General features: G+C 38.7%; 1 long non-coding RNA gene across 2 annotated transcripts in view; it reads right to left on the bottom strand.

Moving 5' to 3' along the window:
- Positions 1-134: 134 nt before the first annotated feature.
- Positions 135-15,266, bottom strand: part of LOC121832551 (uncharacterized) — a 35,911-nt gene continuing 20,779 nt past the window's right edge. Inside the window, exons 2-5 of one of the 2 annotated variants that reach the window (XR_013042836.1) lie at positions 7,063-7,224; positions 3,683-6,333; positions 1,922-2,110; positions 135-1,099 (exon numbers count right to left, since the gene is read on the bottom strand). This is a non-coding gene — a long non-coding RNA (uncharacterized LOC121832551). The remainder of the gene's footprint in view (positions 1,100-1,921; positions 2,111-3,682; positions 6,334-7,062; positions 7,225-15,266) is intronic. The other variant, XR_006076168.2, reaches the window with a different exon arrangement.

Below are 15,266 nucleotides of genomic sequence, written 5' to 3'. Positions count from 1 at the left end.
GGCCCTCAGCTCACTTTCCCATTCTATTCAAAGGTCTCAGCCCACAGGATCGGGCCACGCACATTCACTCACATTCACTCACATCCATGCACGTTCAGGACGGGTCTTGTTGTTCACTTTTCAATCTTTTCTGGGGGGGGCCCACCACTCAGCTTCCAAATAAATCCACACACAGAGGCTTATTATTACTTAGCTTGGCTTAGTTTCTAGACAGCTTTTCTTGACTTATCCCATCTAACTTTTTTATTTTTTTATTTTTTATTTTTTTATTTTTATTTTTTTTGCCTGTGGGCTTTTCCCATTCTCTTACTTCTGTAAATCTTACTCTTACTCTGTGGCTTGCTGCATGGCTGGGTGGGTGGCTCCTGGAGTCCTTCTTCTCTGGCTACTAAATCTCTTTCTCCCAAATTTCTCCCTCTATATATTTTCTCTGTCTGCCAGTCCCACCTATCCTCTCTCCTACCTCGCTACTGGCCAGTTCTTTATTAGACCATCAAGTATTTTAGACAGGTACAGTAATATAGCTTCACAGAGTTAAACAAATGCAACATAAACAAAAGTAACACACCTTAAAAAATATGCCACAACATTTCCCTCTTTTTGTCTAAATAAAAAAATAGAAGGGTTTTAATTTAAACATAGTAAGATTATATACAATAACAATTATCAGGTAAGGATTACATTCATAATATTCTGCCCACTTATAGTTAGCATATTTAGAGAAAATAATGCATTATCTATTCTATCTTAGTGAATCTAAAGTTTTATATCTAATTTATTATCTATCATAACTAAGAAAATTGCAATTATAATTATTTAGTCTTCAACTCCATCAAAGACCCAGAAGGATGTAATATTATCTAACAACAAAGAAATCTGGCTGCCTGGACAATCATCCAAAGTTCCTCTGTAACATTGGGGCATCCATCTTTAGACTACAGGCCTAGGTTATCTAGCAGACTTTTTTATGAAGAAAGAATTTTGGACTGTACTGCCTTATTGTGGCAATGCTCATCAGTTGCTTTCCTCTGTGTCCTGCAGAATGTCTGGCAGTTTCTTCTGTGAAACAGGAATATAGTGGCAATTCCATGTAGTTTATCTGAAAGTCAAAAGGGGGTTATTTTGAGTTAAGTTACAATAAGCAAACAAGTTGGTTACAGGATCCAGGAGAGGTGGGGCACAGTCCAATTTGGTTCTCTGGAGAACTCTGACTTGGTCTGCAGCCCAACATCCAGCATCCAGGATCATGAGGTAGCCAAGAAAGCGAGCACGTATGTATTTCAGTTCTTAAGGGGTCTCTGTCTCAGCCACTCCCCAGGTAAGGACAGGTACCTAGCAGTTACCTACTGCCTACTAGGGGTGATGCTTCAAGGGTGAAGCACAGACACCCACCCCTACATCTCCCCCTTTTGTCTAAGGAAGAAAGTTCTAACCTAACACAAAACTATATGCAATAGGAATAATTATCAAGGAGAAATAAAGGGTAATGACATAAACAAACAGATCTACAACCAATAAGAGCAATATCAAACAGGAGACACATACTAACATCCAGAGAAGTCTAGAGCATAGGTAAATGGCATGTTACAGAGATCATTCCAAAAGATGTCCTATCCTGAAGAACCTGAATCTAATATTTAATATGATCTACCTAAGATATGAGAAGATTGTAATTGTAATTGTTAGTCTTCAATCCCATCAAAGACCTGAGAAGGAATATAATAATACCTGAGAAATGGGAGAAGTTCCTGAGAAAGGACACAAGCAACTTTCAGGAGTCTTTTGAGAGTAGACAGAGACAGCTGGCAGCCTGGACAGTCACCTAAAGTTTCTCAGCATTGTTGGTGTATTCAAATTGGCTGCAGGACTAGAGTATCTGCAGATCATTTTCAGAAGCAGGTATTTTGAAAAACTATCTTACCCAGTCTTGGCAGAGTTCAGTAGTCGCTTATTCTTGTATCTTGCTCATTCCAAAGGGACAGTATTCATACTGTCAACAGTAGAGGCAAGGGCAGTTCTTTGCCCAGCAAGCCAATTTTTTTGCCAAGAAGACAAACTTGCAAACAGAAATGTCTTAGAAGCCCAACATTCTCTCCGGATCAAATCAGTGCTGCCAGAAGCAATCATGTCTCATGTCAACAGAATTCAAAGTTATTTAAATGCCATATTCTCTAGGTCTATAAAGTATTTGAAGATTACCTGTCCATCTGTAAATCTGGACAACCTAACATAACTATAGAGATGACAAGCATAGGTGACTATAAATCTGTAAGTCTTATCTACCTAAATAACCTAAGGACTAAGGCTTTATGTAAATAAGGTAAACAGTCTGTAAGCAAAAGTACAGTAGAAGGACAATGACCTTAAAATTGTGACAATACACAAAATAGCTAAAGGTAGGAATGTATAGTGCAATGTGCAATATGACAATAATCCTAAATATGTATCAATATACAAAATATCCTAAACAGAGGCAGAATATACATACAGTATGACAAATATAATTTTACATTTGTATCAATGTACAAACAATTCAAATAAGAGTAGAAATGTGTTTGTTACAACAAATACAGTTCTGTATTTGTATAAATATACAAATTATCTTAAATAAGAATATAAAAATAGTTTATATTTGTATCAATCTACAAGAATCCATAACAGTGCAATTTATCTAAATCTGATATTTTATTAGTTTATTAGTGTATATAATAATCTACCTTAATATCCTATACCTATCCATTCCCCTTTTTCTTTTCTTAAGGAGAATACTGAGTCCAATATTTTCTTCCACCCCCAACTCTATAACCATTATCCATAACCCTGAGAAACATGAAACCTTTGGGAAAAGGGGGCATCATTTTTTTAGAATTGCTTCCTGATGTTCAGGGGGTGATGGTATCTCTGTGGAGTCCTGTAAGAAAGCTCAGATAGTTAGGTCTCAGTTGGACTAACTGTAGATTCTTCAGCCAATCTCAGAGTAATGGGTAAGGTTGTCTGAGATTCTGGCTAGAAGTGTAGTATGATGGACCATCTTATTGTGGGACTATCTTGGAGAGTTTTCAGTCCAAGGTTGATCAGTGAGTTGTTCATGAATACCATGGCATCATTCTGGACTGGACAGATTCATTGTTAGGGGGCCCCATCTTCCTTCTGGAGACTTCAGAGATTGCTATTGGAAAAGACTTATTTTTTGCTGTGGAAAAACTTGGACATTTTCAATATCAAGATGGAAAGTTTTGGATTTATATTGGATAGATAAGGAATTCTTCAAAGGTGAGGAAAAGCATAGAAAGAAATAGAGTCTGGATGACAATGGTCCCTAAATTATTAGTTTTCTTCTGCCCCACACCAGGTGGTTCTTCTGATAGGAGACAGAATCTCTTAACCTTTTTCTTTTATCAACATGCTTGGTTTTAGAGATGGAGAGAGCCACATTCCAACTCCAAAGCCAGCTTGATTTATAATAGAATCAGGACCACAACTATTCTAGAGTTAAAGAGATATAGATGTTAGGCACTGAGAAATTACCCTGTGGAGTATATTGGTATCAATAGGTGCTTTTCCTTCCGTCGTATGTCTAGGTATCCAATGCCTTATGACTGCTAGAAGATGGGTATTTCTATTATTCTGTAAAGATAGAAAACAACCCTGCCCCAACCCTTGTTTGTTAAATTTTTCTTACAACTTATAGAGATGTCACATCAGTGGATGAGCTTTTTCTTCTTCTCATCAAGGGGTTTCTCCTGTTCATATCAAATTTTTATTAATTTTGTTGGTATCCATAGCTTTTCTTCTCCTGCAGAAACAAAAGCAAAACCCCTTTCCCAATGTAAGACATATCCTGGTTTCCATTCTGAGGTCAACACATCTTTGAAATAAACTGGTTAGTTTATTCTGAAGGACTGTCCTGTCTTGTTTTGGTAAAGTTCAACAGTCATTTTTGCTGTATCCTGCATGTTCAGTCTGTGTTACACATTGTCAGCAGTCAAAGGCAAGAGCAGTTTCTTTGCCCAGTGGCTAACCTTGCTACAATGAAAGCAAACTCCAAAAGGAGTATCTTCAATGCCCATCATCTTCTCTAAAGTAAATTGGTGCTGCCAGGAGCAGATGTGTCTCATTGTCATGAAAAACTTTAAGTTAATAAAACATTTTAAATGCCATATTCTATAGATCTTTGAAGTATTTGAAGACCATTATCAAAATAATCTATTTAACCTAGAAAACTTATCTAACATATCTAAATGACTAATTATTGACCTATGTTTCTTGATTATCCTATATAGTTTATAATAATAGCTTTCAAAAACTAGAACTTCATGCATGCTACATTTTCAAATGAACTTCATAAGCATAATACTTCAAACAAAAATAGAAACATATATATAATATGTTGTAACAAAAATAAATTTTTAACCAATATACAAAAATCCTTTAAACAAGAGTAGAAACATATATACAGTATAATAAAAATTACCTTAAATTTGTATCAATATACTATATTCCCCTAAATGATAACAAACACCCCTAGCCCATCAAATAACCAAAAACAACCCATAACCCCCAACTCGTGAGAATGTGGGTGTAGTTTTCTGCATACTTCTTCCTGCTGTCTATGGACCGAAGTATCTTTAGGGTCCCAGCGAGAAAATTTTGAGATAATGACCAAGTCCTGGTAAGACCAGCAGGATCTACCAACCTTTGCTGATAGATATCACCTGTCAAGTTTCAGGAGGTCTCACCTGATCCAACCTGATCTGTATTAACCCTAAAGGAATACATAACTTCTCATCTCTTGTAGGAACAAAACTCCAAAGCATTTTTTATTTCCATTTGACAATTTTTTTTTACTTCTTTTTTAAAGTTAAGACATTTTTAAAATATCTAGATTGGTTCAGTTTAGCAGTCCAGTTCACAATCTCACATGTCCTACTGGTTGTCTTTTGCTTCTCGAGTCAAAAAATTCAAAATCAGCCCATATAGGATCCAGACTACCTGTGTATTTCCCATCTTACATGGCTTTTTTCTTTTATTGTCTCTTTAAAGATTTTATTTTGTAAACTATTCATTTTTTATGACTATATCCTTATCCTTTTCTTAAGTCTATGCATATTGTTAAACATATTGTAACCTACTTAGAGGTTTTTTTTTTTTTTTTTTAAAGATTTAGTTATTATGTATACAGTGTGTATGTCTGCAGGCCAGAAGAGGGCACCAGATCTCATTACAGGTGGTTGTGAGCCACCATGTGGTTGCTGGGAATTGAACTCAGGACCTCTGGAAGAAGAGTCAGTGGTCTTAACCTCTGAGCCATCTCTCCAGCCCATTTAGAGGTTTTTTTCATCTGGACCACTCTTGTTGTGTGTCTCTAGTCTTTTTTGCCCTCATGAACAAACTTTAAACTGTTTACCTACACCTGAATTCTCCACATGCAGCTCTCAGCCCGCTCCATCTGCTTCTCGGGTCTTGAAAGCCAAATATGAAACTGGAGGCTGGTTGGAGGTTTGTCTGACCAGGAACTGCATTCAACTTTTCTAGGGCTCTAGAATGTCGATGCTTGCTTTGTGGCAGGCATTTTACTTAGGTTTTTGTTTGTTTGTTTGTTTGTTTTGTTCCTATTTAGCATACTAGCTGCTCAAGGGCTCACTGACTGGCAGAAATTGTCTGGCTGAAACTCCTGAAGGAGCCGTATCCCTTTTTCATTGTTTAGCTTTCCTAAGCCCTATGTGGAAATACAACCCATGTTGGGTACCAAATGGTTGTTGTTTGTTTTTCACTCTTTTTGGGGGGGGCCCACCACCTAGCCCCCAAATAAATTCACATATAGAGGCATATTATTACTTGTGAATGCCCAGCGTTAGCTTGGCTTAGTTTCTAGACAGCTTTTCTTGACTTATCCCATCTACTTTTTTTTTTTTTGGCCTGTGGGCTTTTCCCATTCCCTTACTTCTGTAAATCTTACTCTTGCTCTGTGGCTTACTGTGTAGCTGGGTGGGTGGCCCCTAGAGTTCTCCTTCTCTGGCTACTAGATCTCTTTCTCCCGAATTTCTCCCTCTATTTAGTCTCTCTGCATGCCAGCCCCTCCTGTCCTTCTCCTGCCTTGCTACTGGCCAGTTCTTTATTAGACCATCAGGTGTTTTAGACAGGCACAGTGACACAGCTTCACAGAGCTAAACAAATGCAACATAAACAAAAGTAACACATCTTAGAATAATATTCCACAACAGATCTTCCTCCTCAATTAATCCTCTTTGGACACACTCTTGCAGGCATGTCCAAAGGTGTGTCTCCTAGGTGATTCTTAATCCAGTCAGGTTGATCATGAAGAAGTTCACACTGTGATGCCCAAATATATTATTTTTTGTTTTATATAATAATGTATTATATTTTTGTCTTTGTTTAAGCATATACATCACCACGTATCCCTGGCTGCCCTGGATTTTGCTATGTAGACCAAGCTGGCTTTGAAATTACAATGATCCTTCTGCCTCTCCCACCCAAGTGCTGGAATTACAGTGCAGTGGCAACAGTCTGTATTGTTTGGGGGAAGGGGTCTATTGAACTCCCTAACCAACAACTTAGAAGGTTTCCTGTGCCCAGTACTGAGGTTTTGTTAGCTAGTCTATGGCTCTTGGTGGGAGGAGCATTATCACCCAAATGGTGTAACTTCCTTTAAATTATTTGTATAACATACACTTTTATATGTGATATGTATATTTCTAAGTAAAAATAAGTCAGTATGTTTCCCTGTGGCTTCTTACATCATCCTTAGCATCCTCTCTCCCTCTTCCTCTCTCTGTCCTGCCTGCTCTTCTCCACCCTGGGATAACGCCTCACATTTCCCCTTCATCACACCCGTGTCCTAGTGTCCTCCTCGATGGCACTCTTCCTGTCTTCCCCACGGTCCCATTCTGCTTCCCTGGTTTCTGCAGTTACTCTAAGTCATATATTCACATCTAAAGATTCATAACTAGGATCCACAAATAAGAAAGAGAATATGGTGCTTGTCTCCCTGGATCTGGGTTACCTCACTCAGTATACTATCTTCTAGTTCCATCCAGTTACCTGTACATTTCATGATTTCCTTTTCCTTTACAGTGTGGCAGGATTTCATTGTGTATTCCTACCACATTTTCATCATCCATTTCTCAATTGAAGGGCATTTAGGTTGTTTCCATTTCCTACCTGTTGCGACTAGATCAGCAGTGAAGATGGCTGAGCAGGAATCTGTGGAATAGGATGTCAAGTCCTTTGGCATATGCCAAGGAGTGGTTTAGGAAGTCATATGGTAGATCTACTTTTAGCTTTTTGGGAATTCTCCACACTGATTTCCAGAGTGGCTGGACCAGTTTGAAGACCCATTATGCCAGTATTTGATCAGTTGTTTTCTTGATCTTAGCCATTCATACTGGGGTAAGACAAATTCTCAAAGTAATTTTAATTTGCATTTTCCTAATTTCTAAGGATGCTGATCACTTTAAAGATTTTTTATTTCTCCTTAAACAGAAAACTCAAACACAAGAGCATACAATTACAGCCATCTCATACATAACAAGGATGCCAGAAACACACACAAACTTCCATCCAAAATCAAACTCTCAATAGGACTATTTACACTTTACAAACTTTAACAAACATCTAAAAGTGATCTCTTAGCAATGCATGGTAGCTTTCTTTGGTGAATAGCATCTTGAATTTGTTGAAACAGTGTGCTAACCTGTTATTAGTGTCAATGCATGCAACAGTTTCTATAACTTGAAGAGCCCTATAAATATATTGACTATCTGTATATAAATTAAATTAGCTATCTACAAGAAACTGAAAAATCATAGTCACTGCTTTCAATTCTACTATCTGTACTGTTGTTTATACTATGTAGCTTTTACCATTGATAACATAAGCAGCCCTCCCATTGGAGGAACCGTCAGTAAAAATTAGCATAGCATCTCTTACAAGATCTTTCATCACAATCTTAAGAAATACAAATGAATGCATTTGGGCAAATTGTAACAATTGATCAGCTGGAAACTGATTATCAATTTGGTCTAAAAACTGAGAAAAGGCAATTGCTCAAGAATCATTATTTTGAAAAAGCCAATCAATTTGCTGTTTTATAAAAGGGACACTGATCACACTCGGTTCTTTACTGAAGTAACGTCTAACTTCAATCCTGCCTTTTTCTACCAAATAAGCTACAGATTCATAATATGGATTTAATGCCTTAGCTGGTGAAACAGGAAGATGTAACCAAAAAGAAGACCATTTTGCCACAATACTGCTGTAGAGGTGTGTCTAATGGGCTAAATATATGTGTGTCAAGGTAGATCATAATTAATATAACATACTTGCTGATTTTGAATAGCACTCTCAATCTGTAAAAGAACCTGTCTACCTTTTTCAGTTAACTGGGCAAATTAGGATCACTATCTCCTTTTAAAATATCACTTAAAGTTTCCAAATCACCAGCAAGTAATTTTAAATAAGGTCACAACCATTGAATGCCCCCTAATAACTCTTGAAAATAATTCAAAGTTTTTCACCCATCTTTCTTATTTCCAATTTTTGAGGCTTTAGTTCCTTAGGGTATAATATATATCCTAGATACTGAAAATGTGGCTGTCTTTGCACTTTCTCTGGAGCAATAATTAACCCTGCAGGGGTAAGGCAGTGCTGAAGCTGTCCAAAGGTGTGCAAGCAAAATATCATCCATATAATGAATAATATAAACTTGCTGAAATTGATCTCTAACCTTTTGGTAGCTTGAGCCACAAATTTCTGACATAATTTTGGGCTATTGTCCATTCCCTCGGACAAAACCTTCCAATGAAATCTTATCATGGGCTCTTTAAAATTAACTGATGGAATGATAAACGCAAACCTTTGACAATCTTTGGGAGCCAGAGGGATGGTATGAAAACAATTCTTTAAATCCAAAATAACTGTATAAGTATTGTTTGGTATGGCTGTAGGGGTAGGCAATCCAGGCTGCAAAGCTCTCATTGGCTGTATGGTCTCATTAATTTTCATTAAATCCTTTAATAATCTCCATTTCCCTGACTTCCTTTTGATCAGAAAAATAGGAGAATTCCAGGACTCAATATGACCACCATCCAGCTGTTCCTGTACTAACTGCTGGACAGCTTGTACTTTTTCTTCTGTTAGGGGCCATTGATCTATCCACACAGGATTGTCAGATTTCCAAGTTATAGGATCTGCATGGAGTACAGGCTGCTTAATGGCCCTTCCTAAAAATACTCTAATCCATCCCTATTAGTTCTTTCTTTAGGGAGCAAAGAGGACATTTGATCATCACTTTTTTTTTTTTAACTAACTCATGGTCAGGAACCTTTTGTTTAGTGATGACTGTATTGGAGATATATAAATATACGCCCATACGGCTCATAACATCTCAATCCCACAAATTTACAGGCAAGTGAAGGACAATGTATGGCTGAAAAGTTCCTTCATGACCTTCCTCATCTTTCCAGGAGGATTCATTGCTACTCTGCTCAGGACACTGAGTTTGACCAATCCCTTGATGCTGTGTAATAGTTTCCATCTTTGGCCACATGGAAGGCCATTGATTAGCAGTAATAATGGACAGATCCACACCAGTATCTAGAAAACCTGAGAAACCTTTTCTGTTCACAACTAAGGTGAGTTCTGGATGCTGTGGACCTATGGCTTGTAACCAATAGGCATCTGACAAACCAAATCCAGCTTCTCCTCTCTTATCCCTTTTAACTGGATTTCTTGTTTGTACCTGAGGAAGTAAAATTAACTATGCAAGTCTCTGGCCTGTCTTTATTACAGAAATTCCCTTAGGTGAGTGAGTCATCACCTCGAATTCTCCAAGGTAATCAGCATCAATTACAAAGATCCCCTGCATGGTGGTACTTCTTCCCCTAAATATCCCTATAATGCCTTCTGGGAAGCCCCATAAACACCAGTAGGAAGGCCTGCATCCCCATTTCAGGAGTCAAACCACATAGATGGAAGAGCTGAGATCTAATCCAGCACTACCTGGGGTTGTTCAGCAGAGGTTCTGAATAGATATCTTTGCTGGGAGACAGATGGCAGAACTACCCCAAAGATCTACTCTTTTGGGGCCTGGGGCTGTCCCCTCCATTTCCCTGAAAAGGATTCTCCTGGGTATCTGTCCTTGATAGACATTTATTAGCCCAATGGTTCCCTCTTTTGCATCCCAGGCACAACCCAGGTTCCTTAAGCTTTTTCCCCTTTCAGGACACATTTTGTCCTGGTGTCCCATCTGGCCACACGCAAAGCAGCTTCCTGGTGTTCCGACAGCTCTCCCTTGCCTTGAGCCATAATTTCTTTGCTGGTAAAGAACAATCTTGCTGTGGAGTATCTTTCTGTATGCTGTGAATATGTGTTGCTCCCATTGGCTAATAAATAAAGCTGCATTGGCCTATAGGAAGGCAGCATGGAGCCAGGTGGGAAAATCCAAGAGAGACAGTAAAAGGAGAAAGGAGAGTGGGGAGAGACGCCTAAACACCATCCAAGGAACAATGTTGTGATATTGTGTCCCCCAATATATTGTGCACACCAATAAACTTATCTGGGGGTCAGAGAACAGAACAACCACAATATTAAACATAGAGGTTAGGCAGTGGTAGCACACGGCTTTAATCCTAGCATTCCAGAGGCAGAGATCCATCTGGATCTCTGTGAGTTCAAAGCCACACTGGAAACAGCCAGGCATGGTTTAATCCCAGGAAGTAATGACAGGAGGCAGAAAGGTATATAAGGTGTGAGGACCAGGAACTAGAGCATGTTAAGTTTTTAGGCTTTTAGCAGGAGTTCAGCTGAGATCCATTTGGATGAGGACACAGAGGTTTCCAGTGTGAGGAAACAGGATCAGCTGAGAAGTTGGTCAGGTGAAGTTAGCTGTGGCTTGTTCTGTCTCTCTGATATTTCAGCATTTACCCCAATACCTGGCTCCAGGTTTGTTTTTATTAAGAAGACCTTCTAACAATTTGTGCTACAGAGCAACATGTAATGGGATGCAGGTAAAGACACAGAACATGTGGTGATATATAGATTAATAGTTATAGGTTAAATTAAGTTGTAAGAGCTAGCTAGCAAGAAGCCTGAGCCAATAGGCCATAGAATTTGCAATTAATATTAAGCCTCTGAGTGATTATTGTATAAGTGGCTGAGGGACCATGGGGCCAGGTGGGACCAGAGAAACTTCCGGCAACATTTGGCACCCAACATGGTGACAAGAATTTCCACCCAAAACCTCAGACAACTTCAAAAAAGGGTTCTAAAATGGAGCCAAGAGCAGCTTCCTAGTTGTGTCTCTTAGGCAAGCCATGATACAGAGATGCCCCAGCCTGTGGGCTTGACATGCAGCATGGCAGATTCCCGCCGAAGTACACAGAGGTGTCTCCAAGCCACACATGCTGCATGGTGGATTTAGCGTTTGCTAGTACAGGGGGAAAAAAAAACACAACAGTTTCTGGGATGCATGCTGCTTGTTGGAGGCACAGACCCACCGCTTCCTGGAGTTGGTGGTAGGCATACCTCCACCATGTTGGGAAGCTGAGGTGGGTGCAGTCAGCAGCAAAGGCTGCCACTTTGGTCCTACCACACTGCAGTTTAAATCAATGGTCAAAAAATGATTGCAGATTCACAATAAGACAGATTTAGATGGAATAAAACTCTAAATGATTTATAATATATGTAAAAATGTATGTAGGCTTGAAAGAGAGAAAAAAGGAATAAAGACAGTTATATAAAGAAATATAGTTTTAAAAAATAAAGTCTTTAAGCCGGGCGTTGGTGGCGCACGCCTTTAATCCCAGCACTTGGGAGGCAGAGTCAGGCGGATCTCTGTGAGTTCGAGGCCAGCCTGGGCTACCAAGTGAGCTCCAGGAAAGGCGCAAAGCTACACAGAGAAACCCTGTCTCGAAAAACCAAAAAAAAAAAAAAAAAATAAATAAATAAATAAAGTCTTTAAAAAGACAATAAGAATAATATAAAAGTTAAGCCATGTAAGGATGGAAATTACACAAAGAACCTGGATACTGCAGATTATTATATTGTCTTTGGGATTTTTAACTGGAGAGAGACATTTGATTGTAAAGGCTGCTAAGTTAAACCAAAATGTATATTTTAAAGGTATCTTGACTTCAAATTTTGTGTCTGAGGATACATTGCTTTGGGATAGAGGTTCTGCTTTTGTTTACACAGAAGATAAGAACCTGTGAATTGTTTCCAGGCTAATATGTTTTGATTAACCAAGATCCCCTGAAAGGTCAACAACCTCACAGACTACTACAGCCAAGATTTAACTATAATTCTTAATTTTTTCAGGATTCCCATAAGATTGCCAGTGCCCCCAACCAGCATGAAGTAGTATGAGAAGCTACACCCAAATTCCCAAAATATTATTTATAAATGTTGTTATTTTTATTTAAATGGTTTGATTATAAATGAAATTTCTTTATAGAGAGGAAAAGGGGATATAGATATGATAGGATAAAAGGGTAGATTATTTAATCTACTTTTAAAGAGCAACAACATGTTTGAAATTTTTTACATTGCTATGGATTTTGGTTTATAAATTTAAAGTTAATTTTGTTATACTGTATGTATATTTCTGCTCTTGTTTAAGGTCTTATGTTTATGCAATTGATTTAAAATTGTAATTATAGTTAAGAATAATTAGTTATCTATGATAATCAAATCTACAGTCATGTTAGTTAAGTTTTCTAGGTATACATAGATATATTTTAATTAGGTAGATAATCTTTAAACACTTCAAAGATATACAGAATGTGCCATTTAAAATGTTTAAGAACTTTGACTTTTCTGGACATTGAGACATGTCTGCTCCTGGCAGCACCAATCTACTTCAGAGAAGATGATGGGCATAAAAGAAACTCCATATGGAGTTTGCTTTCTTTATGGCAAAAGTTAGCCATTTGGGCAAGAAATTGCTCTTGCCTGGACTCCTTGACAGTATGTTATATAAACTGGACCTGCAGGACTAATAGGAAAATGAGCACTGAACTTTGCCAGAAAAGGGCAAGATGGTCCTTAAGGTTCCTGCTTCATAGAGGAGACTGTCAGACATTCTTAAAGGGGAAACGACTGATGAACTTCACCAATAGTCAAGAAATCTTTCAAATTTCCTGCTCCACTTAAAAATCTACCAGAGACTCTAGGCCTGTAAGCTGAAGATAGATGCTCCATTGTTACAGAGGAACTTTGGATGACTGTCCAGGTGGCCAGATGTCTCTGTCATTTCTAGAATTATGGAAGTTGCTTGCAATGCACTTCCTGTTTACTCAGGTGATATTATATCCTTTTGGGGCCTTAGATGTAGTTGAAGACTAGATAGTTATAATTTTCATTGGTTATGATAAAAGATAAATTAGATATGAAACTTGAGAGTCACAAATATAGGATAGATGATAGAATATTTTCTTTAAATTTGCCAAATACAAATATACTAGATATTGGTTTTTTTTTTTTTTTTTTTTTTTTTGGTTTTTTTGAGACAGGGTTTCTCTGTGTAGCTTTGCGCCTTTCCTGGGACTCACTTGGTAGTCCAGGCTGGCCTCGAACTCAGAGAGATCCGCCTGCCTCTGCCTCCCGAGTGCTGGGATTAAAGGCATGCGCCACCACCGCCCGGCCTATACTAGATATTGTAACTGTATTCTTGCTTGATAACTGTTCTATTACATGTAATTTTACTATGTTAAAATTAAAACCTTCCTTTTTTATTAGACAGAAAAGGGGAAATGCTGTGGGATGTCTTTCTGTATGCTCTAAATATGTGTTGCTCCCATTGGCTAATAAATAAAGCTGCATTGGCCTATGGCAGAACAGGATGGAGCCAGGCAGAAAAATCCAAGAGAGATAGTGAAAGGAAAAAGGAGAGTAAGGGAGATGCCAAGCCACCGTCCTAGGAGAAACTTGTTATGGGACACAGGTAAAGCCACAGAACACGTGGCAATACATAGATTAGTAGTTATGGGTTGAGTTAAGTTATAAGAGCTAGCTAACAAGAAGCCTTAGCCAATAGGCCATAGAATTTGCAATTAATATTAAGCCCTGTGGCTTAATATTAAGTGACTTCAGGACCACAGGGCTGGTGTGGGACTGGAGAAATACAGAACCATGGGGCCAGGTGGCACTGGAGAAATTTCCAGCTACACACCTTTGACTGTTTTCCCCTGTAATGCCACAGCCATGACTATCCTCTGATTATATGAGGGCCCTATATCCACGCAAAGTCAAATATAGTCAGAGACGTTTCCTTTCTTTCTGAAAGGTCTCAAAGTGGCCTGACTAGTGGCATTAGCATTTTCATAGGCGAGCTGTTTAACAAGCGAAGGTCCCCAATTAACCTGCCTGCTGTCTGCATTAGCCTAGACACAAAGTCCTGAAACAATTCACCAGGCCCTTGCCTTGTCTTTGTTAAATCCTCAGTCTGTCTTCCAGATGATGGAAGCTTGCTCCAGGCCTTTTTGGCAGCTGCATTAACCTGAGCATATACTGCCACATCAAAATTTAACTGCTGGCCTATTTCCCAATAAAGGCCTTCTCTGGCAAGCCTATCAAAAGTAATAGGAATCTGCTGGACCTGTGGGAGGCAGGCTCCCACTTTTCCCAGGGTTCCTATGAGGAGGAGAGAGGGATAAGAATATATTAGACAGAAAGATAGTGAAGAAGAGAAAGACAGAAACACAGGATAGCTTCAGGAGGACCTGGATCAATACCTAGTGGCCCCTTCTGCCTCTTCAAAGGGGCTTTTTATAACAATGTCAAGTGGCAGGGCAAAAGACTTCCCCCTTGCTAGATCAAAGCACACCACAGACAAGGGTAGAGCCTTCCACGCCTAGTAACCATGCCCATGGTCCAATTATTCCATTATGCAGCCCTGCTGGGTAAAGCAAGCTCAGATTTCTGACCCCTTTCTTAATAATATAAATCTCAAATGAGGATACAGAGCTTAACTCTATGCAGCTCTGAATCAGCTTTCCACTAAGAGCTTGCAAATAGCTGAAAAATCACAGCAATATTCCTGCTCCTTATGGCTGCTATACCTCCTAGTGAGGGAGTAGAGGATGATAAAGATGGAATGGCCTTTTTGAATGGGTCTAAGATGTCTATAGCAGTCTTAGCTGTACCAAACCCTTTTTAAAATCAATGAACTCCTGATGCAACTGCATTAAACCTAAAGACTCCTTTAGCATCAACAAACCATGACTCATCAATATCAACAGGTTAACATA

This window comes from Peromyscus maniculatus, chromosome 10 (genome assembly GCF_049852395.1).
Source record: "Peromyscus maniculatus bairdii isolate BWxNUB_F1_BW_parent chromosome 10, HU_Pman_BW_mat_3.1, whole genome shotgun sequence".
Classification (NCBI taxonomy): Eukaryota; Metazoa; Chordata; class Mammalia; order Rodentia; family Cricetidae; genus Peromyscus; species Peromyscus maniculatus.
Note: the sequence above shows the minus strand (reverse complement) of the source record. Positions and strands in the feature narration are given on the sequence as shown.